This window comes from Plecotus auritus, assembly GCF_963455305.1.
Source record: "Plecotus auritus genome assembly, chromosome: 13".
Taxonomy (NCBI): domain Eukaryota; kingdom Metazoa; phylum Chordata; class Mammalia; order Chiroptera; family Vespertilionidae; genus Plecotus; species Plecotus auritus.
The window spans coordinates 21,501,794-21,509,331 of record NC_137779.1 but is presented as its reverse complement, the minus strand read 5'-3'; the positions used below and the strand labels follow the sequence as shown (position 1 = coordinate 21,509,331).

At 44.8% G+C, this 7,538-nt stretch overlaps 1 protein-coding gene across 4 annotated transcripts in view; it reads right to left on the bottom strand.

Moving 5' to 3' along the window:
• NTM (neurotrimin) overlaps positions 1–7,538 on the bottom strand; it is a 910,128-nt gene that overhangs the window by 378,922 nt on the left and 523,668 nt on the right. The gene's annotated exons all lie outside the window — the stretch shown is intronic.

The following is a 7,538-nucleotide window of genomic DNA, read 5'->3' as shown; positions in this document are numbered from 1 at the left end:
AAAAATCACAGCAGCCAACACAACAATAGCCATCCGGTGTGAGTCAATCAACATTATAGCTATTTTATTTGTCAGATCGGCAAAAGCTATAATATATGTTCTGGTGTGCTGCTGAGTTTTAGTAATTAGTGTATGTGTGTGGAGGGATGATAAAGGTTGTGGGGTGCAAGATGAGTAGAGGGTTAATAAAGCACAGAACTGAACTACTGTAAGGCAGTGTCTGGTGAGTTTTCTTTTTTCCACAAATGGAGACTTCGTCTGCGCCTAGCAAACCTGGTTCTATAGCACTTCCTATTTCCCAGGCAAATTGTCCTCACACCAGCCAGCGGCATTTATCTGCTTCCAAAGGCATATCAGTGTCACGTAGGACGTTTTAAAATTACCAGCCTTCCCTGTGCTCTCACGAAGAAAGGGGGAAAAAATTGTTTCAGAAAAGTTTATGAACAGGAAGAGCCCAATTTTCACATACAAATAATACCCAAATATGGCTTTTATAAAGTTCCTCCAAAGAAAGAATCTTCTTTACGGAATGTCACTCTAGCAGGTAATTTTTTTTTTTCCATTTTAGAAAAAAAAAACCAAAAAAAAACGCGAGTCTGAATGAGACTGTCTGCCAGGCTGTACTGGAGCTGCGCTGGGCCGTCACCATGGATATGCAGGGAACGATCGGGTTCGGATGCTGCACTTTGGATTACCTGCATTTTGAAGGATATTTGGAGCTTATTTGTGATCTAATTTGGCAAGACATTTCTAATGACAGAACTGGTATCTGGAGAGAGAGAGAGAGAGAGAGAGAGAGAGAGGGGGGGAGAGAGAGAGAGAGATAGGAGAGAGAGAGAGAGAGAGAGAGAGAGAGAGAGAGAGATAGGAGAAAAGGAAGTCATGATTCTAAAATTCTTAGCTATAAATGAATTGGGCCAGCATGACAGGAAGTGATGGGCAGGAAGGAGCGTAGGTGTTCAGAGGGCAAAGGGAAGAAGAGAGGCAGAAAGTGATGGTGGGCAGCCTCCCATGCTGGTCTCTTTCACTCTGGCTGGGGAGTCTATCCATCCATGAGCCTCCTCGCTCGGTTTTCTATTCATTATGCCTTTGAGTACAGTCAGTAGCACAGACCTAGCCAAGTCTGGTCTCTGGACAAGGAGCATAGATGCTATCTGGGAACTGGTCAGAAATGCACGTTCTCAGGCCCCATCGCAGACCTACTGAGTCAGCAACTTTAGGGGTGGACTCAGCAAGGTTGAAGGTGTGGTCCTCCAATCGCATGGTGTATCAGAAGTCCCTGAAGGATTTGTTAAAACACAGATTACTTGGTCCACCCCTCCGGCTCTGTTGACCTCCAGCCACCCTGCCTCCTTTGTGTCACTAGCCCAGAATTGACATCTTGGATGTGGCCTTGGTTAGGCTGAGCCGAGATCATGTGCCCACATGTTAGCTGCCAAGGAATAAGCAAGGCAAGAATAAAGAGAGCTTACATAAGGAGGATGGGCCCACGGCGCCTGTGGCACACACAACCATCGCCTCTCCCAGGAGAGTCGGATTCTGTGTTAACACCTAAGGTAAATACACACCACCAGGTGGGATGGTGGAAGGGAGCAATAAGAGGGAGACAGGAGGGCGCCGTGACAGCTAATGCTGCCTGAATGCCTCTCCACCTAGCAAGCCCTCTCCTGACTGTGTTACCTGTGAGTTGCAGGTGCAGGCCTGGGTTGGTGCATCTCTCTGCCTGGAATGCCTTGCAACATTTCCACACCATTAAACCCCAGGCGTTCTCCAAGGGTGAAGCCAATGTGGCCCCCTCTGCAGTGCCTTCCCCGATCCCTAGACTGCCATCCTGGCTCTCAATGGAAAGAACTGTTCTCTGTGCAGACGGAACCTTGTGTATCCATCAAACCATTATTATCATGTTCCTCCTAGGCCCAGAGCAAGGCTGCTCTTCTCCCCCTGCATCTAGTTGGGACATGTGACATCTAGACTCCAGTTCCAGACCTGGCCCCACCAGGCATGGCATGATTCCCGAACTCCTCTCGTCTGTCCACCTGCAAGGAAGCAAAGACTCCAAAAGAAACGAGCCACACAATGGAAACAGCCCAGGTCCTTACATCAGCACCTGCAAGAGGTCCCCTAGGAGAGCCATGTCACCTGCAGAGGACATTGTGTGAGCCAGGAGGTAGCATGTGCTGCCTCAGCTCACTGGAATCTGAAACTGGTTTATTGCAGCCGCCATAATAACTTCCCTACTAAGCCACTCTCCTTCTGCTTTTGCAGAGTAGTTTGTCCCTGCCTCTGCTACACCACTTTCCATTTACATCACAGTGAGTTGTTTAAGTGTCTAGCTTCTCATTAGATTATAGCTTTCTTTATTTTTTTAAATCTCCAGCACCTAATAAAACTCTGGCATGAAATAGATAACTGATAAATGTCTGCAGAAGAGAGGGGAAGGAATGAAAAAAGGAAGCACACAGAGGGAAGAAAATCCATTATCTAATATGGGGTGATGTCCAGTCACTCTGTGTGCTCTCTAATGCGGATAACCTGCCCATTGGAATGGAGCTGCACCTCACCTGTACCGAAGGGCAGTGAAGTCAAGCGGAACACAAGAACTGAGTTAAGAGCTCAAATCCATTATTTAGTGGCATTTTTTTGTTTTATTTTGATCACTCCCAGGGAATAATCCCTGCTCCCCAATAACAATAAAAACCTGCATTTACTGAGCTGTGTTATGTGCTTTGCCAGCTTTATCCCAATCTCCTGACACCTCACGGGCTTCTGGAAGGAGTGAAATTAATGTCAATCATTTATTTAGCCTGCATTTGTTCACAATATTATTGGCCAAGAACCATGACAGGCTCCGGCAAGACAGAGATCAAAGATACACTTTCTGCTGTCCAGGGGCTTATAGTCTCAAGGAAAGAGATAAATAAAGAGAATCTGAGAATGTACTTTATGACCAGAAAGATCTACCCAGATAGATGAAGCCATTATCCCATAATCAGTTTGGGGACTCAGGATTGTTTAGTGAAAAAGAACAAGGACACGGGAGTCAGAAAGGCTTGGTTGAAATCCCAGGCCACCTCTGCTTAGCTGTGACCTTCACAGTCATGAGGTCACGTACTTTCAAATGCCTCCCCAGCACCTGTCCCTTGAGAAGGCCTGGACCATGGTTAACAGCTCTTCCTCTCTCCCAGGTAAAAGAGGAGCTGACTTAGGGGAGGGAGAGGACCTGGACATTTGGCAACACTATGGCTCAGAGCTACAGTGGGCTCGAAGCCTGTGCACTGAGCCCTCTCCTTTGAATATCATCTCCTTTAATCCTCATTTAGAAAAATGTATGAGGATCAGAAAAGGGAAGCTAAGTGATTAATTTATTTGGGCAAGGCCTCACCCAGCTATAGAGTGGGAGAGGCAGGACTTGAATTCCTATCCCAAAGGGCTCTTATTCCTGTGTCATTCTGTCTCCCACAAGGGAGTGGGGGCTGGGGCTGGAGCTGGGCCTGGGGCTGGGACTGGGGCTGGTGGGGAATGAAGAGTGGTCAGAAGTGCACCTCTTGCTCCATGCCCATGAGTTTCTACCTGCCCCACAAATGCGAGATGGAAAATGCCAATGAGTGAGTGAAATCACAGCAACAGATTGATGAGTGAATGCCCTTTAAAATTTATGTAAACATAAATATGATGCGTGAGAAATCATAAACTGTGCCTCTCATCTTGTGTCCTAAATAGTCTCCTCCTTCTCCCTCGGGCCCCTCCACACACCCCTCCAAACTGTCAGGTGGACTTACACTTTGGCCAACAAAATCAATGAACAAGAAACGTTCAATGTATTTGCCGGAATGCATTCACTTTGATAAAATATTTTGGTAATTTATGCCCATATTCAGAAGTGGTGTTTCACGAGGGAAGAGATGGGGGCTGGGTGTAGGTGGGTGAAGGGGGAGAAAATAGAGGACTATCTGTAATAGTGTCAACAATCAAAATAAATAAATAAAATTAAAAGTCACCAATTGTGTCAACTCATAAATTGATTATGTCATTAAAACAAGGTTGGCCAATTTATTGGAATACCCTTCATGTTTCAAGGATGTAGCAACATTAGGATAGCAAGCAGTATTTAGCAACGAATCCTTCTTCTACACTTAACATTTATTGGGTACAAAGAGTGATCGAGTCCTGTTTGGTATCAGGTATTCCAATATTCCACTAAACTCACCTAGAATCAGAAAGAGGGCATTCTGACCCTGAAAAATGCCAAATTATTTAAAGAAATAAAATAAGGAAACATTCCTTAAAGCTCTGGAACAATCATTTTCAACAAAAATGCCTATAACTTCAGCAACTCCAGGTAAGTGAACTGTGTCTATAAGGCCCCTTATAATGGAATGGCAAGCAATCACAGGTATAGTGTGCATGGAAATCTGTTCGTGTGTATTTATGCCTGGTATTATTTGTAAAACATTTGGACACACATCACCTCCAGAAAACTTTAAAATGTTTGTCCCCTAAATTATGCCATTTCATGCATTTACTTGTTTTATTGACAACAAGCACTCCCCCACTTTCCCGCCTCAGCAATCAGATGCCTGGGAACAGTTGACAATATTCTGTTGCTATTCCATTATATTATACTAGAGGCCCGGTGCATGAATTTGTACACAGGTGGAGTCCCTCGGCCTGGCCAACGATCGGGACCCATCAGGGAGTCTCGCTCAGTCCCGATTGGGGCTGACTGGGGTCGGCCGGCAGTGGGGAGGGACCGCAGGAGGTTGGCCGGCTGTGGGAGGTTGGCTGTGGGAGCGCACTGACCACAAGGGGGCAGCTGCTGCATTGAGCGTCTGTGCACATCATAGCTACCAGCCGGTCATCTGGTCGTCCGGTCGTAACAGTTGCTTATGCTTTTATGTATATAGATAGAGATAGAGTTGTACAGGAGTTGCATATAGCACTTTGGTCAAGTAAAAATAAGAAACTATATTTGATCAGTGTCTGATAAGGCTCTCCATTTGGAGACAAGATATAGAGACAAACCAGATCTCTTCATAACTGTCCCTCCCATATGGAGACCATCTAGACTGAAGCTAAAAATAGTGAGGAAGGTTCTCTTAAGTGAGACATTCTACATTTAAAATAGATTTCTTCTGGTTCAGCTCTGTAGAACAAAGCTACTATGATAAGAGAGAAAATACAGGTAAAAGTCTTTAGGGTAATGAAGTAACCCATGTTGGGTCATCTCAAATCAATGTTGACATTTTCCCACAGGTCTACTGTCACTGCATCACATTTCCTCCCCCCAACTCCAAAGTGGCGCCCATCCGTCCTCCTCTCTTGATTCCCCACTATGTTCACAAAACAGTTCATCATCCATTCAAGGGGGTAAGTAAGAAATATTGAACATCCACTTCTTTGTATGCTATATTCCTCATACTTTCAACTGCCCTGTTGGAAAATTCATAAAACTATGTAATAGAATTGGCCCAGCTGAGTAGTTTACAAAAATCCAGGGTTCCTAAGGAACAAATAATTTAAGAAGCAAGCAATAGAAGTACTCTTACACCAAGATGAGCCCTTCCTTCTGTAAAAGTCCAGCTCTCTACCTATGCTCTGCCTTTTGTCTCTGTTCTCCTGCATCTTAACGATTCCACCTATACTAGGACCTTCTCATCTGCATGCAACCAGACTCCAGTTAGCATGTGTCTGAACACACACACACACACACACACACACACACACACACACGGTTATTTTGACTTGATTTACAGCTCCAACTACCACTCTCTTTTTTTGTTCCCCTTCTCTACTTCCTTTCTGAAATCCCTATTGCAAAAACGTTCATCATATCCAATCACATGGATATTTCTCCTCTCTCATTTTTGAGTTCCTGGTTGTGTCAGCATTCCACTAAGTCAGCTACTTCTCTCTAGAATACTTCTTCTCTTGTACTAGTTGATATCATGCTCTCCTGGTTCTCTCCCTAAGGGATTGGTTGCTAATTCTCTGCACACCTTATTGGGTCCTCCTCTTTCCAAACTTTAAATGTTATAGAACCTCAAGGCTCCAATACTTGGTCCTTCACTCTAGCTACACCCTCTCTTTATTTTGGTGATTTTATCCATTTCCAAGATTTGAACAACCAATTAAGTGAATCTCTCCCAAACTGGTATCATCAGTTCTCATATTTTCCCTGAACTCCACAATAATGAATCCACTTGAAAACTCTTCTTGATTCCAAATCTTAAACTCAGTAAACCTGACAATCCTCTTTCTTCCTCAATCCATCAGCCTCCCCCAACCCACACCTAGATCTTTTCCAGTCTTTTCCATGAAGGTAAAAAGCATCATAATTCATGAAGTGCTGAAGTCAAATCCCTAGAAGTTGTCTTTGCTTCCATTCTCTCATCACAAATTTCAGCATCATGTCCTATGATTCTCCTCCAGAATATATATTTCCACATCTACGTCTGTATAGTCAGAGCCATACCTTCTGTTCAAGCTACCTCTACTGACCCTCATGGGCAGACCACAGGAACCTCTAAAGCAGGTCCTCATTCTTGTCACCATCTCCACTTTGCATATACATAGAGCTGTCATGATGTTTTAGAAGCAGACACAGGACCAAGCTATTTTTTTTCTTTTTGTATTAAACCTCTTACCCTTCCCTTTGCACCCAGAGAAATGCAAAGGCTTAACCCTGGCCAGCAAGAGGGTCCCTGCCTGCCTACCTACCGGACCTCTCTTACCACGTGCTCACTCCTGTCGCTCTGCTAGGCCACAGTGTCTGCCTTTGTCCTTCCCGAACATGCCAAGACGGTTGCAGCCACACAAGCTATGTACTTGTTTTCTCTCTCATTGGAATTCTGTGCGTCCTTCCAGGCTCTCTGCCTGGCTGGCTCCTTCCCATCCCTCAAGGCTCAGTTCAACCGGTCCTGTCTCCAGAGTCCATTACCGACCACCCGGCTCCAGCTATTTCCCATCCTTTTCCTCCTCACAAATGTCCTTGTTTAATTGTGTGTGTATCGTCTACTGACGTGTGGATTTCCACGAAGGTAAGGACCGTATCTTGGTCACTTGTTTATTCCGACCACCTAGGATGATACCCTGTATATAGTAAGCACTCAATGCACCTTAGGTAAATGAATAAATAATGTGTGCTAGCTAAATGGATATCAAGCATGCCTATTATTATCCAGACATAACAGGCAACATTATTTGGAGGTTTGACTAAGAAATCTTATCCAAAAAGCCATGAAGTACTGAGGACAGATCTGGTAGAACCTAAAAAGAATTCCATCTTTTCTCTGCCCTTTGAGTTTGCTGGACGTTCCCTAGCAAATAACGATCATCCACTCCTCACGCCCTTTATTGTATCTGTAAACATAGGGGCTATCTCTCAAAATGGAATACTGGTTATAAAGAGATTGTAATTGCCCTAACCAGTTTGGCTCAGTGGATGGAGCATTGGCCTGCGGACTGAAGGGTCCCAGGTTCGATTCCAGTCAAGGGCATGCACCTTGGTTGTGGGCACATCCACAGTAGGGGATGTGCAG